The 18,858-nt window shown below is 44.6% G+C and overlaps 47 non-coding genes across 47 annotated transcripts; 15 read left to right on the top strand and 32 right to left on the bottom strand.

Moving 5' to 3' along the window:
* Positions 1-4,313: 4,313 nt before the first annotated feature.
* Positions 4,314-4,385, bottom strand: Trnac-gca (transfer RNA cysteine (anticodon GCA)). The gene has a single exon. It is a non-coding gene; the product is annotated as a tRNA-Cys (tRNA).
* A 318-nt stretch (positions 4,386-4,703) lies between these two features.
* On the bottom strand, positions 4,704-4,775 carry Trnaw-cca (transfer RNA tryptophan (anticodon CCA)). The gene has a single exon. It is a non-coding gene; the product is annotated as a tRNA-Trp (tRNA).
* Positions 4,776-4,893: 118 nt separating this feature from the next.
* Trnaa-cgc (transfer RNA alanine (anticodon CGC)) lies at positions 4,894-4,965 on the top strand. Its single transcript has one exon. It is a non-coding gene; the product is annotated as a tRNA-Ala (tRNA).
* A 275-nt stretch (positions 4,966-5,240) lies between these two features.
* On the bottom strand, positions 5,241-5,312 carry Trnac-gca (transfer RNA cysteine (anticodon GCA)). Its single transcript has one exon. It is a non-coding gene; the product is annotated as a tRNA-Cys (tRNA).
* A 318-nt stretch (positions 5,313-5,630) lies between these two features.
* Trnaw-cca (transfer RNA tryptophan (anticodon CCA)) lies at positions 5,631-5,702 on the bottom strand. Its single transcript has one exon. It is a non-coding gene; the product is annotated as a tRNA-Trp (tRNA).
* Positions 5,703-5,820: 118 nt separating this feature from the next.
* Positions 5,821-5,892, top strand: Trnaa-cgc (transfer RNA alanine (anticodon CGC)). Its single transcript has one exon. It is a non-coding gene; the product is annotated as a tRNA-Ala (tRNA).
* Positions 5,893-6,167: 275 nt separating this feature from the next.
* Trnac-gca (transfer RNA cysteine (anticodon GCA)) lies at positions 6,168-6,239 on the bottom strand. The gene has a single exon. It is a non-coding gene; the product is annotated as a tRNA-Cys (tRNA).
* A 318-nt stretch (positions 6,240-6,557) lies between these two features.
* Trnaw-cca (transfer RNA tryptophan (anticodon CCA)) lies at positions 6,558-6,629 on the bottom strand. The gene has a single exon. It is a non-coding gene; the product is annotated as a tRNA-Trp (tRNA).
* A 118-nt stretch (positions 6,630-6,747) lies between these two features.
* On the top strand, positions 6,748-6,819 carry Trnaa-cgc (transfer RNA alanine (anticodon CGC)). The gene has a single exon. It is a non-coding gene; the product is annotated as a tRNA-Ala (tRNA).
* A 275-nt stretch (positions 6,820-7,094) lies between these two features.
* Positions 7,095-7,166, bottom strand: Trnac-gca (transfer RNA cysteine (anticodon GCA)). Its single transcript has one exon. It is a non-coding gene; the product is annotated as a tRNA-Cys (tRNA).
* A 318-nt stretch (positions 7,167-7,484) lies between these two features.
* Trnaw-cca (transfer RNA tryptophan (anticodon CCA)) lies at positions 7,485-7,556 on the bottom strand. The gene has a single exon. It is a non-coding gene; the product is annotated as a tRNA-Trp (tRNA).
* Positions 7,557-7,674: 118 nt separating this feature from the next.
* On the top strand, positions 7,675-7,746 carry Trnaa-cgc (transfer RNA alanine (anticodon CGC)). Its single transcript has one exon. It is a non-coding gene; the product is annotated as a tRNA-Ala (tRNA).
* Positions 7,747-8,021: 275 nt separating this feature from the next.
* Trnac-gca (transfer RNA cysteine (anticodon GCA)) lies at positions 8,022-8,093 on the bottom strand. The gene has a single exon. It is a non-coding gene; the product is annotated as a tRNA-Cys (tRNA).
* A 318-nt stretch (positions 8,094-8,411) lies between these two features.
* On the bottom strand, positions 8,412-8,483 carry Trnaw-cca (transfer RNA tryptophan (anticodon CCA)). Its single transcript has one exon. It is a non-coding gene; the product is annotated as a tRNA-Trp (tRNA).
* Positions 8,484-8,601: 118 nt separating this feature from the next.
* Positions 8,602-8,673, top strand: Trnaa-cgc (transfer RNA alanine (anticodon CGC)). The gene has a single exon. It is a non-coding gene; the product is annotated as a tRNA-Ala (tRNA).
* A 275-nt stretch (positions 8,674-8,948) lies between these two features.
* Positions 8,949-9,020, bottom strand: Trnac-gca (transfer RNA cysteine (anticodon GCA)). Its single transcript has one exon. It is a non-coding gene; the product is annotated as a tRNA-Cys (tRNA).
* A 318-nt stretch (positions 9,021-9,338) lies between these two features.
* Trnaw-cca (transfer RNA tryptophan (anticodon CCA)) lies at positions 9,339-9,410 on the bottom strand. The gene has a single exon. It is a non-coding gene; the product is annotated as a tRNA-Trp (tRNA).
* Positions 9,411-9,528: 118 nt separating this feature from the next.
* On the top strand, positions 9,529-9,600 carry Trnaa-cgc (transfer RNA alanine (anticodon CGC)). The gene has a single exon. It is a non-coding gene; the product is annotated as a tRNA-Ala (tRNA).
* A 275-nt stretch (positions 9,601-9,875) lies between these two features.
* On the bottom strand, positions 9,876-9,947 carry Trnac-gca (transfer RNA cysteine (anticodon GCA)). The gene has a single exon. It is a non-coding gene; the product is annotated as a tRNA-Cys (tRNA).
* Positions 9,948-10,265: 318 nt separating this feature from the next.
* Trnaw-cca (transfer RNA tryptophan (anticodon CCA)) lies at positions 10,266-10,337 on the bottom strand. Its single transcript has one exon. It is a non-coding gene; the product is annotated as a tRNA-Trp (tRNA).
* A 118-nt stretch (positions 10,338-10,455) lies between these two features.
* On the top strand, positions 10,456-10,527 carry Trnaa-cgc (transfer RNA alanine (anticodon CGC)). The gene has a single exon. It is a non-coding gene; the product is annotated as a tRNA-Ala (tRNA).
* A 275-nt stretch (positions 10,528-10,802) lies between these two features.
* Trnac-gca (transfer RNA cysteine (anticodon GCA)) lies at positions 10,803-10,874 on the bottom strand. The gene has a single exon. It is a non-coding gene; the product is annotated as a tRNA-Cys (tRNA).
* Positions 10,875-11,192: 318 nt separating this feature from the next.
* On the bottom strand, positions 11,193-11,264 carry Trnaw-cca (transfer RNA tryptophan (anticodon CCA)). Its single transcript has one exon. It is a non-coding gene; the product is annotated as a tRNA-Trp (tRNA).
* Positions 11,265-11,382: 118 nt separating this feature from the next.
* On the top strand, positions 11,383-11,454 carry Trnaa-cgc (transfer RNA alanine (anticodon CGC)). The gene has a single exon. It is a non-coding gene; the product is annotated as a tRNA-Ala (tRNA).
* A 275-nt stretch (positions 11,455-11,729) lies between these two features.
* On the bottom strand, positions 11,730-11,801 carry Trnac-gca (transfer RNA cysteine (anticodon GCA)). The gene has a single exon. It is a non-coding gene; the product is annotated as a tRNA-Cys (tRNA).
* A 318-nt stretch (positions 11,802-12,119) lies between these two features.
* Positions 12,120-12,191, bottom strand: Trnaw-cca (transfer RNA tryptophan (anticodon CCA)). The gene has a single exon. It is a non-coding gene; the product is annotated as a tRNA-Trp (tRNA).
* Positions 12,192-12,309: 118 nt separating this feature from the next.
* Trnaa-cgc (transfer RNA alanine (anticodon CGC)) lies at positions 12,310-12,381 on the top strand. The gene has a single exon. It is a non-coding gene; the product is annotated as a tRNA-Ala (tRNA).
* Positions 12,382-12,656: 275 nt separating this feature from the next.
* Positions 12,657-12,728, bottom strand: Trnac-gca (transfer RNA cysteine (anticodon GCA)). The gene has a single exon. It is a non-coding gene; the product is annotated as a tRNA-Cys (tRNA).
* A 318-nt stretch (positions 12,729-13,046) lies between these two features.
* Positions 13,047-13,118, bottom strand: Trnaw-cca (transfer RNA tryptophan (anticodon CCA)). Its single transcript has one exon. It is a non-coding gene; the product is annotated as a tRNA-Trp (tRNA).
* Positions 13,119-13,236: 118 nt separating this feature from the next.
* Positions 13,237-13,308, top strand: Trnaa-cgc (transfer RNA alanine (anticodon CGC)). Its single transcript has one exon. It is a non-coding gene; the product is annotated as a tRNA-Ala (tRNA).
* A 275-nt stretch (positions 13,309-13,583) lies between these two features.
* Trnac-gca (transfer RNA cysteine (anticodon GCA)) lies at positions 13,584-13,655 on the bottom strand. The gene has a single exon. It is a non-coding gene; the product is annotated as a tRNA-Cys (tRNA).
* Positions 13,656-13,973: 318 nt separating this feature from the next.
* Trnaw-cca (transfer RNA tryptophan (anticodon CCA)) lies at positions 13,974-14,045 on the bottom strand. The gene has a single exon. It is a non-coding gene; the product is annotated as a tRNA-Trp (tRNA).
* Positions 14,046-14,163: 118 nt separating this feature from the next.
* On the top strand, positions 14,164-14,235 carry Trnaa-cgc (transfer RNA alanine (anticodon CGC)). Its single transcript has one exon. It is a non-coding gene; the product is annotated as a tRNA-Ala (tRNA).
* Positions 14,236-14,510: 275 nt separating this feature from the next.
* On the bottom strand, positions 14,511-14,582 carry Trnac-gca (transfer RNA cysteine (anticodon GCA)). The gene has a single exon. It is a non-coding gene; the product is annotated as a tRNA-Cys (tRNA).
* Positions 14,583-14,900: 318 nt separating this feature from the next.
* Trnaw-cca (transfer RNA tryptophan (anticodon CCA)) lies at positions 14,901-14,972 on the bottom strand. Its single transcript has one exon. It is a non-coding gene; the product is annotated as a tRNA-Trp (tRNA).
* A 118-nt stretch (positions 14,973-15,090) lies between these two features.
* On the top strand, positions 15,091-15,162 carry Trnaa-cgc (transfer RNA alanine (anticodon CGC)). Its single transcript has one exon. It is a non-coding gene; the product is annotated as a tRNA-Ala (tRNA).
* A 275-nt stretch (positions 15,163-15,437) lies between these two features.
* Trnac-gca (transfer RNA cysteine (anticodon GCA)) lies at positions 15,438-15,509 on the bottom strand. The gene has a single exon. It is a non-coding gene; the product is annotated as a tRNA-Cys (tRNA).
* Positions 15,510-15,827: 318 nt separating this feature from the next.
* Positions 15,828-15,899, bottom strand: Trnaw-cca (transfer RNA tryptophan (anticodon CCA)). Its single transcript has one exon. It is a non-coding gene; the product is annotated as a tRNA-Trp (tRNA).
* Positions 15,900-16,017: 118 nt separating this feature from the next.
* On the top strand, positions 16,018-16,089 carry Trnaa-cgc (transfer RNA alanine (anticodon CGC)). The gene has a single exon. It is a non-coding gene; the product is annotated as a tRNA-Ala (tRNA).
* Positions 16,090-16,364: 275 nt separating this feature from the next.
* Trnac-gca (transfer RNA cysteine (anticodon GCA)) lies at positions 16,365-16,436 on the bottom strand. The gene has a single exon. It is a non-coding gene; the product is annotated as a tRNA-Cys (tRNA).
* A 318-nt stretch (positions 16,437-16,754) lies between these two features.
* On the bottom strand, positions 16,755-16,826 carry Trnaw-cca (transfer RNA tryptophan (anticodon CCA)). Its single transcript has one exon. It is a non-coding gene; the product is annotated as a tRNA-Trp (tRNA).
* A 118-nt stretch (positions 16,827-16,944) lies between these two features.
* Positions 16,945-17,016, top strand: Trnaa-cgc (transfer RNA alanine (anticodon CGC)). Its single transcript has one exon. It is a non-coding gene; the product is annotated as a tRNA-Ala (tRNA).
* Positions 17,017-17,291: 275 nt separating this feature from the next.
* On the bottom strand, positions 17,292-17,363 carry Trnac-gca (transfer RNA cysteine (anticodon GCA)). The gene has a single exon. It is a non-coding gene; the product is annotated as a tRNA-Cys (tRNA).
* A 318-nt stretch (positions 17,364-17,681) lies between these two features.
* On the bottom strand, positions 17,682-17,753 carry Trnaw-cca (transfer RNA tryptophan (anticodon CCA)). Its single transcript has one exon. It is a non-coding gene; the product is annotated as a tRNA-Trp (tRNA).
* Positions 17,754-17,871: 118 nt separating this feature from the next.
* On the top strand, positions 17,872-17,943 carry Trnaa-cgc (transfer RNA alanine (anticodon CGC)). The gene has a single exon. It is a non-coding gene; the product is annotated as a tRNA-Ala (tRNA).
* A 275-nt stretch (positions 17,944-18,218) lies between these two features.
* On the bottom strand, positions 18,219-18,290 carry Trnac-gca (transfer RNA cysteine (anticodon GCA)). Its single transcript has one exon. It is a non-coding gene; the product is annotated as a tRNA-Cys (tRNA).
* A 318-nt stretch (positions 18,291-18,608) lies between these two features.
* On the bottom strand, positions 18,609-18,680 carry Trnaw-cca (transfer RNA tryptophan (anticodon CCA)). The gene has a single exon. It is a non-coding gene; the product is annotated as a tRNA-Trp (tRNA).
* Between the last annotated feature and the right edge of the window lie 178 nt (positions 18,681-18,858).

Here is an 18,858-nt window from a genome sequence, read left to right as displayed (position 1 = left end):
CTGTCCTCACATCCAACGAGTAATAGCGCTATGACCCAGTGTTATACTATTGCTACTGTCAACATTAATAAAATACGGTCGGCATTGAAAATAGCAGCGCTAAAAGAATTTTTATATGATTCGGGAACTGATATAGCCCTGCTGCAGGAAGTTGTCACGTCGGATTTAAATATTCCCGGGTATGTTGCTCACCTAAATGTCTCCCACGAAACTAGCGTGGGGACAGCTTTTTTAATCCGAGATGGGATTCCAGTAACGGAAGTAGAACGACTGGAATCTGGAAGGGGAATAGGGCTCAAGATTTATGACGTGTCCCTTATTAACTTGTATGCCCCTTCCGGCAGCTCACATAGATCTGACAGAACACGATTTTTTAAAGACGAGGTAATATATTTATTACGCAAAAACCCCAGTCGCCTTATAATGGGAGGTGATTTTAATTGCGTCCTCAACAGGAAAGATCAGAGTCCGAATTTTAATTATTCTGCTGAATTAAAACATCTCGTTACTAGCTTAAAGCTAAAGGATGCTTGGGAATGCAAACACCCTGCTATTGTCGAGTACACTTATGCAACATCCAATGCATGCAGTAGACTCGATAGATTCTACATTACCGAAAATCTCGAAACAGCTCTATTGAAAACAGAAACAATTCCTGTCTACTTTTCGGACCATTCCGGTGTGTTGGCCTGTATCAATTTACAAGCGCAGCCAATCCGCCGCTTCAAAAACCAGTGGAATTTAAATGTCTCGCTGTTACCAGACCGTGAATTAGAAGATCAGATAAAAGACGCATGGGCGTTGTGCCTGCGTGCTCTTCCTAGATACGCGACTACCATAGACTGGTGGACAAAAATGACAAAGCCGAAACTTAGGAAGACGATCATGCAATATAGCTTTCAGAGGGCCAGAGATCTTAAAAACACTATAGAGTTCTATTACTCAGTACTCAGAGAGCTATATGGTCAAACATCTGGTTCACATCTTCGCCTGACAGATATCAAAAAAATTAAGGCAAAATTACTTAGCATTAAGAGGCATCAACTGGAAGGACTTAAAATAAAATCCAAGGCGAAATCTGTATCAGACGACGAAACAACTTCCCTATACCACCTTCTGAAGCACGCTAAAAACAGAAGAACAATGCTTATCGACGAATTACGGACGCCGAATGGTACAAGTCTTAGGACACAGAAGGAGATTCTGAATGAGATCTATCGCTACTTCGATAAATTATATTCTGAAAATTCCAGCTGCGAGGAATCTATTGATGATTTCCTCGACTTTCTTGTGCCACAGCTGACGGATGATGACAACGTTACCTTCCTGTCGCACGTATGTAATGAGGACGTTTATGAGACTCTGTGTAACTCCCCTCTGAAAAAATCCCCGGGTCCTGATGGTCTACCAGCAGAATTTTATGTCCACTATTGGCCGATAGTGGGAGGGACAATTACAGCGATTGTAAATGAAGTTCTTCAGGGCGCAATGTTACCCTCTGAATTTAAAGAAAGTAAAATAGTCCTTATCCCCAAAACTAAAGGACACACAGATCTTACTAACTTCCGACCGATTTCGTTGCTCAATGCGGACTATAAAATAGTAGCAAGAATTCTCAACAAGAAAATTTCATCCTTAGCAAGTAGACTGATTAGTCCGTATCAACACTGCATTGCAGGTAAAACTCTGTTTCATAATTTAGCGGAATTTCGGGATATAATTGCAATCACTTCAGTCACTAACATCAAATGTGCCCTGGTTTTCCTGGATTTCCATAAAGCATTCGATCTCGTGAATCATCTCTACCTCTTCAAGACGTTAAAAAAGCTTGGTTTCCAAGAACGAGCCTTAAACGTAATAAAAAACGTGGCGACAGGAATAAACGCATGCATAGCAGTTAACAGTCAGGCTACGAGAAAATTTCAAATACGACGCGGTGTTCCTCAGGGAAGCCCCCTTTCTATGTCACTCTTTGCCATTTCACTGGACCCATTTCTTAAACGTATTCACGATAAATTAACAGGAATAACACTGTCAGGGTGCAAAACAGCTATAAAAGCTTATGCTGATGATGTAGGCGTCATAATCAGAAATAATGCCGATGTAGCTACGTTAGCTGCAGTGATTCAGACTTACTGCAGTGCGTCTGGGGCAAATTCAAATGAAAAGAAAAGCAAAATTTTACATCTTAGGGGTTTTGAGCACATAAACGTAGAGTGGGCAAAGCTGGTCAGGCAGCATACGACGCTTGGTGTTACATTAACCGCATGCCCAATGAAAATGACTGCGTTGAATTGGAAAGCTGCGGCACGGAAAGTGCAGGGTGCTATAATGGAAAATTTATCACGGAACATGAATCAGATTCAGAGGATTAAGTACATCAACACGTGTATCTTAGCTACAGCATACCACACTGCTCAGCTCTTTCCACTACCCAAAATGATAGCCAGGAACATAACGTCCAGAATCACAAATTTTCTGTGGAAAGGAGAACTGTTTCGAGTAACCGCCAAAGTGGCCACCTTACATCCCAGAAATGGTGGTTTAGGTCTAATCAATATTACCAACAAAGCCTCTGCCCTCTTCGTCAAAAGGCAACTAACTATCATTAGAGAAGTACCGGAAAGTATTTCAAGCCGACTTTTTGAAATTCTCAAACCTCGCAGCCTGCAGCCTCCTATTGATGTGCAAAAAATTAACAATCGTCTCCAGCACGTGCGAGCCTTTTATATTGAACTTAGCTACTTGAGGGACGAAGTTACACGGCTACGTCACCTAACGTCAAAAGACATTATGCGGCTCTGGCAGACATGTGAAGGAAAGAATAAAGTAGAGAGACAGTTTCCTCACATACACTGGACTGCTATCTGGCAAAACATCAATTTAAAAGTTTTATCTTCTGACATAAGAACAGCATGGTACAAAGCCGTTAATAATATCATTAGCACCAACGAAAGATTATATGAAATTGGCCTCAGTGACACCGATCTATGTCAACGATGTCGACTAGTGGACACAATTATCCACAGATACACTTGCGGCGGCAATAAACATATCTGGAATTGGCTCAAAGTGCAAATAGCTCTCATTACAAGGTCTTCACCACAGTACATCTCGCTGTCGGTGCTGCACAGACCACAAGACCGTTATTTTCCAGAGACGAAGAATAATGCTGTTTATTGGCTCCTGGGAAATTATGTAACTTACGTAACTCATGACGCTGGAACTGACACCGTTACAGATTTCCAGATATACTTACAGTGCAAATACCACAAAATACGTACTTATGCGGACCACAAGAAGAAATATGGTAATATGCTACAAATTATATTTGATAGAATGGGAATAGGCTAATAACCATCAACCTAAAGCACACAGTATTGAGTGAATATATTACTATGTGCAGAAGCATTGTGTGTTTCATTTCTTATACTTTCATTTTTGTTGATTTTCCATTATGACAAAATGGTCAAAAACGACAACTGATAAAAAATAAATAAAAAAAAAACTTCAAAAAAAAAATGAAAGGAACAACAGGTAGAAGATTGAGTTATATTTTTCATTTCATGCACATGAAGGGCAATTACTTATTTCAAGAAAGAATTCTTTTCATTTAATCATGATAATATAAAAAACCATACAAAAAAGAGGAAACACAAATTACAAAAAAAAAAAAAAATTAAATACATTTTAAAAAATTGCCAAAGGTGGCAGTTGTATTTTTGGACCATAGGAGGGACAAGGTCGAAAATCAGTGATGGGTATGGTGGAGACATTGCGGCCAGGCCTCAGATTATTTTTGACCCCTGCCCGCTTTGCCTCCCCCTGCCTATTACTGAACAAAAAAAACTAAAAAAATGTTATAAAATAATAAAAAAAAAGTTGGTTAGAGCGTAAAAAAAAAAAAAATGGTGTAACGGTTAGCACTCTGGACTCTGAATTCAGCGATCCGAGTTCGAATCTAAAAAAAAAAAAAAAAAGTGGTAGAGTGTCTGCTTCGCATGCAGAAAGTCCTGGGTTCAAATCCCAGCTCCTCCAATTTTTGTTTCTCCGTGCAGCAGTACACGAAAACTTTTGCCTATCACCATATTCTATAAAATTCAGTGTACAAGATTCTTCCCCCAAGCAAGTGGATTTCGTACAGTTCGACCGCATGGCGGGAGGACGATGACCTGCAAGAGCCTGGGCTGCGATCCCCCCATTGAAATGTTGCTCCAAAGCCTTCGGTATGGCGTGCGGAGTGCATCTGAAACATGTTATTTGCAACTCACCGCGACAACCGTCATTTGTTTTTTCGAGATACTGAAAAATGAAGGGGGCACCCGGGATTGAACCGGGGACCTCTCGATCTGCAGTCGAATGCTCTACGACTGAGCTATACCCCCTTTCACGATCTTTCTATTCCCATAACTTAAGGAAAAATATTATACTCTGCCTGGCTAAAGACGTCTAATCGAGCAAAATATTGCGTAATCATTATCTCTCAGTTATATATTAGCGTTAAACGATATAAATATCAAAAATACTAGACAGTTCGCGCCTGGAGAAAGTGTGAGTCGGCGCCTACACTTTAATGTCAGAACGCGAAAATTGCACTAGTAGCTTTTTTCAAGCAAGTTCTGTTCGTCCGTTCTCTGTAATCGTTTGGTATCTGATTAAACTGACATACTCGCCTATGGCTTTCGTAAACGAAAATTTCACTGTGACCCCGACGTGATTTGAACACGCAACCTTCTGATCTGGAGTCAGACGCGCTACCGTTGCGCCACGGAGTCGACGCTGCTGAGGTCTTGTCATGAATAGGTTCCTCGAACACTTACTGTACCGTTCAAACCTAAGAAATAATGACAGTAGGATCCACGAGAGACTCGTCCCAGATGTAGTTGCTCTGGCGGGGGTGTAACTCAGTGGTAGAGTGTCTGCTTCGCATGCAGAAAGTCCTGGGTTCAAATCCCAGCTCCTCCAATTTTTGTTTCTCCGTGCAGCAGTACACGAAAACTTTTGCCTATCACCATATTCTAAAAAATTCAGTGTACAAGATTCTTCCCCCAAGCAAGTGGATTTCGTACAGTTCGACCGCATGGCGGGAGGACGATGACCTGCAAGAGCCTGGGCTGCGATCCCCCCATTGAAATGTTGCTCCAAAGCCTTCGGTATGGCGTGCGGAGTGCATCTGAAACATGTTATTTGCAACTCACCGCGACAACCGTCATTTGTTTTTTCGAGATACTGAAAAATGAAGGGGGCACCCGGGATTGAACCGGGGACCTCTCGATCTGCAGTCGAATGCTCTACGACTGAGCTATACCCCCTTTCACGATCTTTCTATTCCCATAACTTAAGGAAAAATATTATACTCTGCCTGGCTAAAGACGTCTAATCGAGCAAAATATTGCGTAATCATTATCTCTCAGTTATATATTAGCGTTAAACGATATAAATATCAAAAATACTAGACAGTTCGCGCCTGGAGAAAGTGTGAGTCGGCGCCTACACTTTAATGTCAGAACGCGAAAATTGCACTAGTAGCTTTTTTCAAGCAAGTTCTGTTCGTCCGTTCTCTGTAATCGTTTGGTATCTGATTAAACTGACATACTCGCCTATGGCTTTCGTAAACGAAAATTTCACTGTGACCCCGACGTGATTTGAACACGCAACCTTCTGATCTGGAGTCAGACGCGCTACCGTTGCGCCACGGAGTCGACGCTGCTGAGGTCTTGTCATGAATAGGTTCCTCGAACACTTACTGTACCGTTCAAACCTAAGAAATAATGACAGTAGGATCCACGAGAGACTCGTCCCAGATGTAGTTGCTCTGGCGGGGGTGTAACTCAGTGGTAGAGTGTCTGCTTCGCATGCAGAAAGTCCTGGGTTCAAATCCCAGCTCCTCCAATTTTTGTTTCTCCGTGCAGCAGTACACGAAAACTTTTGCCTATCACCATATTCTATAAAATTCAGTGTACAAGATTCTTCCCCCAAGCAAGTGGATTTCGTACAGTTCGACCGCATGGCGGGAGGACGATGACCTGCAAGAGCCTGGGCTGCGATCCCCCCATTGAAATGTTGCTCCAAAGCCTTCGGTATGGCGTGCGGAGTGCATCTGAAACATGTTATTTGCAACTCACCGCGACAACCGTCATTTGTTTTTTCGAGATACTGAAAAATGAAGGGGGCACCCGGGATTGAACCGGGGACCTCTCGATCTGCAGTCGAATGCTCTACGACTGAGCTATACCCCCTTTCACGATCTTTCTATTCCCATAACTTAAGGAAAAATATTATACTCTGCCTGGCTAAAGACGTCTAATCGAGCAAAATATTGCGTAATCATTATCTCTCAGTTATATATTAGCGTTAAACGATATAAATATCAAAAATACTAGACAGTTCGCGCCTGGAGAAAGTGTGAGTCGGCGCCTACACTTTAATGTCAGAACGCGAAAATTGCACTAGTAGCTTTTTTCAAGCAAGTTCTGTTCGTCCGTTCTCTGTAATCGTTTGGTATCTGATTAAACTGACATACTCGCCTATGGCTTTCGTAAACGAAAATTTCACTGTGACCCCGACGTGATTTGAACACGCAACCTTCTGATCTGGAGTCAGACGCGCTACCGTTGCGCCACGGAGTCGACGCTGCTGAGGTCTTGTCATGAATAGGTTCCTCGAACACTTACTGTACCGTTCAAACCTAAGAAATAATGACAGTAGGATCCACGAGAGACTCGTCCCAGATGTAGTTGCTCTGGCGGGGGTGTAACTCAGTGGTAGAGTGTCTGCTTCGCATGCAGAAAGTCCTGGGTTCAAATCCCAGCTCCTCCAATTTTTGTTTCTCCGTGCAGCAGTACACGAAAACTTTTGCCTATCACCATATTCTATAAAATTCAGTGTACAAGATTCTTCCCCCAAGCAAGTGGATTTCGTACAGTTCGACCGCATGGCGGGAGGACGATGACCTGCAAGAGCCTGGGCTGCGTTCCCCCCATTGAAATGTTGCTCCAAAGCCTTCGGTATGGCGTGCGGAGTGCATCTGAAACATGTTATTTGCAACTCACCGCGACAACCGTCATTTGTTTTTTCGAGATACTGAAAAATGAAGGGGGCACCCGGGATTGAACCGGGGACCTCTCGATCTGCAGTCGAATGCTCTACGACTGAGCTATACCCCCTTTCACGATCTTTCTATTCCCATAACTTAAGGAAAAATATTATACTCTGCCTGGCTAAAGACGTCTAATCGAGCAAAATATTGCGTAATCATTATCTCTCAGTTATATATTAGCGTTAAACGATATAAATATCAAAAATACTAGACAGTTCGCGCCTGGAGAAAGTGTGAGTCGGCGCCTACACTTTAATGTCAGAACGCGAAAATTGCACTAGTAGCTTTTTTCAAGCAAGTTCTGTTCGTCCGTTCTCTGTAATCGTTTGGTATCTGATTAAACTGACATACTCGCCTATGGCTTTCGTAAACGAAAATTTCACTGTGACCCCGACGTGATTTGAACACGCAACCTTCTGATCTGGAGTCAGACGCGCTACCGTTGCGCCACGGAGTCGACGCTGCTGAGGTCTTGTCATGAATAGGTTCCTCGAACACTTACTGTACCGTTCAAACCTAAGAAATAATGACAGTAGGATCCACGAGAGACTCGTCCCAGATGTAGTTGCTCTGGCGGGGGTGTAACTCAGTGGTAGAGTGTCTGCTTCGCATGCAGAAAGTCCTGGGTTCAAATCCCAGCTCCTCCAATTTTTGTTTCTCCGTGCAGCAGTACACGAAAACTTTTGCCTATCACCATATTCTATAAAATTCAGTGTACAAGATTCTTCCCCCAAGCAAGTGGATTTCGTACAGTTCGACCGCATGGCGGGAGGACGATGACCTGCAAGAGCCTGGGCTGCGATCCCCCCATTGAAATGTTGCTCCAAAGCCTTCGGTATGGCGTGCGGAGTGCATCTGAAACATGTTATTTGCAACTCACCGCGACAACCGTCATTTGTTTTTTCGAGATACTGAAAAATGAAGGGGGCACCCGGGATTGAACCGGGGACCTCTCGATCTGCAGTCGAATGCTCTACGACTGAGCTATACCCCCTTTCACGATCTTTCTATTCCCATAACTTAAGGAAAAATATTATACTCTGCCTGGCTAAAGACGTCTAATCGAGCAAAATATTGCGTAATCATTATCTCTCAGTTATATATTAGCGTTAAACGATATAAATATCAAAAATACTAGACAGTTCGCGCCTGGAGAAAGTGTGAGTCGGCGCCTACACTTTAATGTCAGAACGCGAAAATTGCACTAGTAGCTTTTTTCAAGCAAGTTCTGTTCGTCCGTTCTCTGTAATCGTTTGGTATCTGATTAAACTGACATACTCGCCTATGGCTTTCGTAAACGAAAATTTCACTGTGACCCCGACGTGATTTGAACACGCAACCTTCTGATCTGGAGTCAGACGCGCTACCGTTGCGCCACGGAGTCGACGCTGCTGAGGTCTTGTCATGAATAGGTTCCTCGAACACTTACTGTACCGTTCAAACCTAAGAAATAATGACAGTAGGATCCACGAGAGACTCGTCCCAGATGTAGTTGCTCTGGCGGGGGTGTAACTCAGTGGTAGAGTGTCTGCTTCGCATGCAGAAAGTCCTGGGTTCAAATCCCAGCTCCTCCAATTTTTGTTTCTCCGTGCAGCAGTACACGAAAACTTTTGCCTATCACCATATTCTATAAAATTCAGTGTACAAGATTCTTCCCCCAAGCAAGTGGATTTCGTACAGTTCGACCGCATGGCGGGAGGACGATGACCTGCAAGAGCCTGGGCTGCGATCCCCCCATTGAAATGTTGCTCCAAAGCCTTCGGTATGGCGTGCGGAGTGCATCTGAAACATGTTATTTGCAACTCACCGCGACAACCGTCATTTGTTTTTTCGAGATACTGAAAAATGAAGGGGGCACCCGGGATTGAACCGGGGACCTCTCGATCTGCAGTCGAATGCTCTACGACTGAGCTATACCCCCTTTCACGATCTTTCTATTCCCATAACTTAAGGAAAAATATTATACTCTGCCTGGCTAAAGACGTCTAATCGAGCAAAATATTGCGTAATCATTATCTCTCAGTTATATATTAGCGTTAAACGATATAAATATCAAAAATACTAGACAGTTCGCGCCTGGAGAAAGTGTGAGTCGGCGCCTACACTTTAATGTCAGAACGCGAAAATTGCACTAGTAGCTTTTTTCAAGCAAGTTCTGTTCGTCCGTTCTCTGTAATCGTTTGGTATCTGATTAAACTGACATACTCGCCTATGGCTTTCGTAAACGAAAATTTCACTGTGACCCCGACGTGATTTGAACACGCAACCTTCTGATCTGGAGTCAGACGCGCTACCGTTGCGCCACGGAGTCGACGCTGCTGAGGTCTTGTCATGAATAGGTTCCTCGAACACTTACTGTACCGTTCAAACCTAAGAAATAATGACAGTAGGATCCACGAGAGACTCGTCCCAGATGTAGTTGCTCTGGCGGGGGTGTAACTCAGTGGTAGAGTGTCTGCTTCGCATGCAGAAAGTCCTGGGTTCAAATCCCAGCTCCTCCAATTTTTGTTTCTCCGTGCAGCAGTACACGAAAACTTTTGCCTATCACCATATTCTATAAAATTCAGTGTACAAGATTCTTCCCCCAAGCAAGTGGATTTCGTACAGTTCGACCGCATGGCGGGAGGACGATGACCTGCAAGAGCCTGGGCTGCGATCCCCCCATTGAAATGTTGCTCCAAAGCCTTCGGTATGGCGTGCGGAGTGCATCTGAAACATGTTATTTGCAACTCACCGCGACAACCGTCATTTGTTTTTTCGAGATACTGAAAAATGAAGGGGGCACCCGGGATTGAACCGGGGACCTCTCGATCTGCAGTCGAATGCTCTACGACTGAGCTATACCCCCTTTCACGATCTTTCTATTCCCATAACTTAAGGAAAAATATTATACTCTGCCTGGCTAAAGACGTCTAATCGAGCAAAATATTGCGTAATCATTATCTCTCAGTTATATATTAGCGTTAAACGATATAAATATCAAAAATACTAGACAGTTCGCGCCTGGAGAAAGTGTGAGTCGGCGCCTACACTTTAATGTCAGAACGCGAAAATTGCACTAGTAGCTTTTTTCAAGCAAGTTCTGTTCGTCCGTTCTCTGTAATCGTTTGGTATCTGATTAAACTGACATACTCGCCTATGGCTTTCGTAAACGAAAATTTCACTGTGACCCCGACGTGATTTGAACACGCAACCTTCTGATCTGGAGTCAGACGCGCTACCGTTGCGCCACGGAGTCGACGCTGCTGAGGTCTTGTCATGAATAGGTTCCTCGAACACTTACTGTACCGTTCAAACCTAAGAAATAATGACAGTAGGATCCACGAGAGACTCGTCCCAGATGTAGTTGCTCTGGCGGGGGTGTAACTCAGTGGTAGAGTGTCTGCTTCGCATGCAGAAAGTCCTGGGTTCAAATCCCAGCTCCTCCAATTTTTGTTTCTCCGTGCAGCAGTACACGAAAACTTTTGCCTATCACCATATTCTATAAAATTCAGTGTACAAGATTCTTCCCCCAAGCAAGTGGATTTCGTACAGTTCGACCGCATGGCGGGAGGACGATGACCTGCAAGAGCCTGGGCTGCGATCCCCCCATTGAAATGTTGCTCCAAAGCCTTCGGTATGGCGTGCGGAGTGCATCTGAAACATGTTATTTGCAACTCACCGCGACAACCGTCATTTGTTTTTTCGAGATACTGAAAAATGAAGGGGGCACCCGGGATTGAACCGGGGACCTCTCGATCTGCAGTCGAATGCTCTACGACTGAGCTATACCCCCTTTCACGATCTTTCTATTCCCATAACTTAAGGAAAAATATTATACTCTGCCTGGCTAAAGACGTCTAATCGAGCAAAATATTGCGTAATCATTATCTCTCAGTTATATATTAGCGTTAAACGATATAAATATCAAAAATACTAGACAGTTCGCGCCTGGAGAAAGTGTGAGTCGGCGCCTACACTTTAATGTCAGAACGCGAAAATTGCACTAGTAGCTTTTTTCAAGCAAGTTCTGTTCGTCCGTTCTCTGTAATCGTTTGGTATCTGATTAAACTGACATACTCGCCTATGGCTTTCGTAAACGAAAATTTCACTGTGACCCCGACGTGATTTGAACACGCAACCTTCTGATCTGGAGTCAGACGCGCTACCGTTGCGCCACGGAGTCGACGCTGCTGAGGTCTTGTCATGAATAGGTTCCTCGAACACTTACTGTACCGTTCAAACCTAAGAAATAATGACAGTAGGATCCACGAGAGACTCGTCCCAGATGTAGTTGCTCTGGCGGGGGTGTAACTCAGTGGTAGAGTGTCTGCTTCGCATGCAGAAAGTCCTGGGTTCAAATCCCAGCTCCTCCAATTTTTGTTTCTCCGTGCAGCAGTACACGAAAACTTTTGCCTATCACCATATTCTATAAAATTCAGTGTACAAGATTCTTCCCCCAAGCAAGTGGATTTCGTACAGTTCGACCGCATGGCGGGAGGACGATGACCTGCAAGAGCCTGGGCTGCGATCCCCCCATTGAAATGTTGCTCCAAAGCCTTCGGTATGGCGTGCGGAGTGCATCTGAAACATGTTATTTGCAACTCACCGCGACAACCGTCATTTGTTTTTTCGAGATACTGAAAAATGAAGGGGGCACCCGGGATTGAACCGGGGACCTCTCGATCTGCAGTCGAATGCTCTACGACTGAGCTATACCCCCTTTCACGATCTTTCTATTCCCATAACTTAAGGAAAAATATTATACTCTGCCTGGCTAAAGACGTCTAATCGAGCAAAATATTGCGTAATCATTATCTCTCAGTTATATATTAGCGTTAAACGATATAAATATCAAAAATACTAGACAGTTCGCGCCTGGAGAAAGTGTGAGTCGGCGCCTACACTTTAATGTCAGAACGCGAAAATTGCACTAGTAGCTTTTTTCAAGCAAGTTCTGTTCGTCCGTTCTCTGTAATCGTTTGGTATCTGATTAAACTGACATACTCGCCTATGGCTTTCGTAAACGAAAATTTCACTGTGACCCCGACGTGATTTGAACACGCAACCTTCTGATCTGGAGTCAGACGCGCTACCGTTGCGCCACGGAGTCGACGCTGCTGAGGTCTTGTCATGAATAGGTTCCTCGAACACTTACTGTACCGTTCAAACCTAAGAAATAATGACAGTAGGATCCACGAGAGACTCGTCCCAGATGTAGTTGCTCTGGCGGGGGTGTAACTCAGTGGTAGAGTGTCTGCTTCGCATGCAGAAAGTCCTGGGTTCAAATCCCAGCTCCTCCAATTTTTGTTTCTCCGTGCAGCAGTACACGAAAACTTTTGCCTATCACCATATTCTATAAAATTCAGTGTACAAGATTCTTCCCCCAAGCAAGTGGATTTCGTACAGTTCGACCGCATGGCGGGAGGACGATGACCTGCAAGAGCCTGGGCTGCGATCCCCCCATTGAAATGTTGCTCCAAAGCCTTCGGTATGGCGTGCGGAGTGCATCTGAAACATGTTATTTGCAACTCACCGCGACAACCGTCATTTGTTTTTTCGAGATACTGAAAAATGAAGGGGGCACCCGGGATTGAACCGGGGACCTCTCGATCTGCAGTCGAATGCTCTACGACTGAGCTATACCCCCTTTCACGATCTTTCTATTCCCATAACTTAAGGAAAAATATTATACTCTGCCTGGCTAAAGACGTCTAATCGAGCAAAATATTGCGTAATCATTATCTCTCAGTTATATATTAGCGTTAAACGATATAAATATCAAAAATACTAGACAGTTCGCGCCTGGAGAAAGTGTGAGTCGGCGCCTACACTTTAATGTCAGAACGCGAAAATTGCACTAGTAGCTTTTTTCAAGCAAGTTCTGTTCGTCCGTTCTCTGTAATCGTTTGGTATCTGATTAAACTGACATACTCGCCTATGGCTTTCGTAAACGAAAATTTCACTGTGACCCCGACGTGATTTGAACACGCAACCTTCTGATCTGGAGTCAGACGCGCTACCGTTGCGCCACGGAGTCGACGCTGCTGAGGTCTTGTCATGAATAGGTTCCTCGAACACTTACTGTACCGTTCAAACCTAAGAAATAATGACAGTAGGATCCACGAGAGACTCGTCCCAGATGTAGTTGCTCTGGCGGGGGTGTAACTCAGTGGTAGAGTGTCTGCTTCGCATGCAGAAAGTCCTGGGTTCAAATCCCAGCTCCTCCAATTTTTGTTTCTCCGTGCAGCAGTACACGAAAACTTTTGCCTATCACCATATTCTATAAAATTCAGTGTACAAGATTCTTCCCCCAAGCAAGTGGATTTCGTACAGTTCGACCGCATGGCGGGAGGACGATGACCTGCAAGAGCCTGGGCTGCGATCCCCCCATTGAAATGTTGCTCCAAAGCCTTCGGTATGGCGTGCGGAGTGCATCTGAAACATGTTATTTGCAACTCACCGCGACAACCGTCATTTGTTTTTTCGAGATACTGAAAAATGAAGGGGGCACCCGGGATTGAACCGGGGACCTCTCGATCTGCAGTCGAATGCTCTACGACTGAGCTATACCCCCTTTCACGATCTTTCTATTCCCATAACTTAAGGAAAAATATTATACTCTGCCTGGCTAAAGACGTCTAATCGAGCAAAATATTGCGTAATCATTATCTCTCAGTTATATATTAGCGTTAAACGATATAAATATCAAAAATACTAGACAGTTCGCGCCTGGAGAAAGTGTGAGTCGGCGCCTACACTTTAATGTCAGAACGCGAAAATTGCACTAGTAGCTTTTTTCAAGCAAGTTCTGTTCGTCCGTTCTCTGTAATCGTTTGGTATCTGATTAAACTGACATACTCGCCTATGGCTTTCGTAAACGAAAATTTCACTGTGACCCCGACGTGATTTGAACACGCAACCTTCTGATCTGGAGTCAGACGCGCTACCGTTGCGCCACGGAGTCGACGCTGCTGAGGTCTTGTCATGAATAGGTTCCTCGAACACTTACTGTACCGTTCAAACCTAAGAAATAATGACAGTAGGATCCACGAGAGACTCGTCCCAGATGTAGTTGCTCTGGCGGGGGTGTAACTCAGTGGTAGAGTGTCTGCTTCGCATGCAGAAAGTCCTGGGTTCAAATCCCAGCTCCTCCAATTTTTGTTTCTCCGTGCAGCAGTACACGAAAACTTTTGCCTATCACCATATTCTATAAAATTCAGTGTACAAGATTCTTCCCCCAAGCAAGTGGATTTCGTACAGTTCGACCGCATGGCGGGAGGACGATGACCTGCAAGAGCCTGGGCTGCGATCCCCCCATTGAAATGTTGCTCCAAAGCCTTCGGTATGGCGTGCGGAGTGCATCTGAAACATGTTATTTGCAACTCACCGCGACAACCGTCATTTGTTTTTTCGAGATACTGAAAAATGAAGGGGGCACCCGGGATTGAACCGGGGACCTCTCGATCTGCAGTCGAATGCTCTACGACTGAGCTATACCCCCTTTCACGATCTTTCTATTCCCATAACTTAAGGAAAAATATTATACTCTGCCTGGCTAAAGACGTCTAATCGAGCAAAATATTGCGTAATCATTATCTCTCAGTTATATATTAGCGTTAAACGATATAAATATCAAAAATACTAGACAGTTCGCGCCTGGAGAAAGTGTGAGTCGGCGCCTACACTTTAATGTCAGAACGCGAAAATTGCACTAGTAGCTTTTTTCAAGCAAGTTCTGTTCGTCCGTTCTCTGTAATCGTTTGGTATCTGATTAAACTGACATACTCGCCTATGGCTTTCGTAAACGAAAATTTCACTGTGACCCCGACGTGATTTGAACACGCAACCTTCTGATCTGGAGTCAGACGCGCTACCGTTGCGCCACGGAGTCGACGCTGCTGAGGTCTTGTCATGAATAGGTTCCTCGAACACTTACTGTACCGTTCAAACCTAAGAAATAATGACAGTAGGATCCACGAGAGACTCGTCCCAGATGTAGTTGCTCTGGCGGGGGTGTAACTCAGTGGTAGAGTGTCTGCTTCGCATGCAGAAAGTCCTGGGTTCAAATCCCAGCTCCTCCAATTTTTGTTTCTCCGTGCAGCAGTACACGAAAACTTTTGCCTATCACCATATTCTATAAAATTCAGTGTACAAGATTCTTCCCCCAAGCAAGTGGATTTCGTACAGTTCGACCGCATGGCGGGAGGACGATGACCTGCAAGAGCCTGGGCTGCGATCCCCCCATTGAAATGTTGCTCCAAAGCCTTCGGTATGGCGTGCGGAGTGCATCTGAAACATGTTATTTGCAACTCACCGCGACAACCGTCATTTGTTTTTTCGAGATACTGAAAAATGAAGGGGGCACCCGGGATTGAACCGGGGACCTCTCGATCTGCAGTCGAATGCTCTACGACTGAGCTATACCCCCTTTCACGATCTTTCTATTCCCATAACTTAAGGAAAAATATTATACTCTGCCTGGCTAAAGACGTCTAATCGAGCAAAATATTGCGTAATCATTATCTCTCAGTTATATATTAGCGTTAAACGATATAAATATCAAAAATACTAGACAGTTCGCGCCTGGAGAAAGTGTGAGTCGGCGCCTACACTTTAATGTCAGAACGCGAAAATTGCACTAGTAGCTTTTTTCAAGCAAGTTCTGTTCGTCCGTTCTCTGTAATCGTTTGGTATCTGATTAAACTGACATACTCGCCTATGGCTTTCGTAAACGAAAATTTCACTGTGACCCCGACGTGATTTGAACACGCAACCTTCTGATCTGGAGTCAGACGCGCTACCGTTGCGCCACGGAGTCGACGCTGCTGAGGTCTTGTCATGAATAGGTTCCTCGAACACTTACTGTACCGTTCAAACCTAAGAAATAATGACAGTAGGATCCACGAGAGACTCGTCCCAGATGTAGTTGCTCTGGCGGGGGTGTAACTCAGTGGTAGAGTGTCTGCTTCGCATGCAGAAAGTCCTGGGTTCAAATCCCAGCTCCTCCAATTTTTGTTTCTCCGTGCAGCAGTACACGAAAACTTTTGCCTATCACCATATTCTATAAAATTCAGTGTACAAGATTCTTCCCCCAAGCAAGTGGATTTCGTACAGTTCGACCGCATGGCGGGAGGACGATGACCTGCAAGAGCCTGGGCTGCGATCCCCCCATTGAAATGTTGCTCCAAAGCCTTCGGTATGGCGTGCGGAGTGCATCTGAAACATGTTATTTGCAACTCACCGCGACAACCGTCATTTGTTTTTTCGAGATACTGAAAAATGAAGGGGGCACCCGGGATTGAACCGGGGACCTCTCGATCTGCAGTCGAATGCTCTACGACTGAGCTATACCCCCTTTCACGATCTTTCTATTCCCATAACTTAAGGAAAAATATTATACTCTGCCTGGCTAAAGACGTCTAATCGAGCAAAATATTGCGTAATCATTATCTCTCAGTTATATATTAGCGTTAAACGATATAAATATCAAAAATACTAGACAGTTCGCGCCTGGAGAAAGTGTGAGTCGGCGCCTACACTTTAATGTCAGAACGCGAAAATTGCACTAGTAGCTTTTTTCAAGCAAGTTCTGTTCGTCCGTTCTCTGTAATCGTTTGGTATCTGATTAAACTGACATACTCGCCTATGGCTTTCGTAAACGAAAATTTCACTGTGACCCCGACGTGATTTGAACACGCAACCTTCTGATCTGGAGTCAGACGCGCTACCGTTGCGCCACGGAGTCGACGCTGCTGAGGTCTTGTCATGAATAGGTTCCTCGAACACTTACTGTACCGTTCAAACCTAAGAAATAATGACAGTAGGATCCACGAGAGACTCGTCCCAGATGTAGTTGCTCTGGCGGGGGTGTAACTCAGTGGTAGAGTGTCTGCTTCGCATGCAGAAAGTCCTGGGTTCAAATCCCAGCTCCTCCAATTTTTGTTTCTCCGTGCAGCAGTACACGAAAACTTTTGCCTATCACCATATTCTATAAAATTCAGTGTACAAGATTCTTCCCCCAAGCAAGTGGATTTCGTACAGTTCGACCGCATGGCGGGAGGACGATGACCTGCAAGAGCCTGGGCTGCGATCCCCCCATTGAAATGTTGCTCCAAAGCCTTCGGTATGGCGTGCGGAGTGCATCTGAAACATGTTATTTGCAACTCACCGCGACAACCGTCATTTGTTTTTTCGAGATACTGAAAAATGAAGGGGGCACCCGGGATTGAACCGGGGACCTCTCGATCTGCAGTCGAATGCTCTACGACTGAGCTATACCCCCTTTCACGATCTTTCTATTCCCATAACTTAAGGAAAAATATTATACTCTGCCTGGCTAAAGACGTCTAATCGAGCAAAATATTGCGTAATCATTATCTCTCAGTTATATATTAGCGTTAAACGATATAAATATCAAAAATACTAGACAGTTCGCGCCTGGAGAAAGTGTGAGTCGGCGCCTACACTTTAATGTCAGAACGCGAAAATTGCACTAGTAGCTTTTTTCAAGCAAGTTCTGTTCGTCCGTTCTCTGTAATCGTTTGGTATCTGATTAAACTGACATACTCGCCTATGGCTTTCGTAAACGAAAATTTCACTGTGACCCCGACGTGATTTGAACACGCAACCTTCTGATCTGGAGTCAGACGCGCTACCGTTGCGCCACGGAGTCGACGCTGCTGAGGTCTTGTCATGAATAGGTTCCTCGAACACTTACTGTACCGTTCAAACCTAAGAAATAATGACAGTAGGATCCACGAGAGACTCGTCCCAGATGTAGTTGCTCTGGCGGGGGTGTAACTCAGTGGTAGAGTGTCTGCTTCGCATGCAGAAAGTCCTGGGTTCAAATCCCAGCTCCTCCAATTTTTGTTTCTCCGTGCAGCAGTACACGAAAACTTTTGCCTATCACCATATTCTATAAAATTCAGTGTACAAGATTCTTCCCCCAAGCAAGTGGATTTCGTACAGTTCGACCGCATGGCGGGAGGACGATGACCTGCAAGAGCCTGGGCTGCGATCCCCCCATTGAAATGTTGCTCCAAAGCCTTCGGTATGGCGTGCGGAGTGCATCTGAAACATGTTATTTGCAACTCACCGCGACAACCGTCATTTGTTTTTTCGAGATACTGAAAAATGAAGGGGGCACCCGGGATTGAACCGGGGACCTCTCGATCTGCAGTCGAATGCTCTACGACTGAGCTATACCCCCTTTCACGATCTTTCTATTCCCATAACTTAAGGAAAAATATTATACTCTGCCTGGCTAAAGACGTCTAATCGAGCAAAATATTGCGTAATCATTATCTCTCAGTTATATATTAGCGTTAAACGATATAAATATCAAAAATACTAGACAGTTCGCGCCTGGAGAAAGTGTGAGTCGGCGCCTACACTTTAATGTCAGAACGCGAAAATTGCACTAGTAGCTTTTTTCAAGCAAGTTCTGTTCGTCCGTTCTCTGTAATCGTTTGGTATCTGATTAAACTGACATACTCGCCTATGGCTTTCGTAAACGAAAATTTCACTGTGACCCCGACGTGATTTGAACACGCAACCTTCTGATCTGGAGTCAGACGCGCTACCGTTGCGCCACGGAGTCGACGCTGCTGAGGTCTTGTCATGAATAGGTTCCTCGAACACTTACTGTACCGTTCAAACCTAAGAAATAATGACAGTAGGATCCACGAGAGACTCGTCCCAGATGTAGTTGCTCTGGCGGGGGTGTAACTCAGTGGTAGAGTGTCTGCTTCGCATGCAGAAAGTCCTGGGTTCAAATC

This window comes from Schistocerca nitens, unplaced genomic scaffold (assembly GCF_023898315.1).
Source record: "Schistocerca nitens isolate TAMUIC-IGC-003100 unplaced genomic scaffold, iqSchNite1.1 HiC_scaffold_179, whole genome shotgun sequence".
NCBI lineage: Eukaryota > Metazoa > Arthropoda > Insecta > Orthoptera > Acrididae > Schistocerca > Schistocerca nitens.
This window is presented reverse-complemented; position numbering and strand designations above follow the sequence as displayed.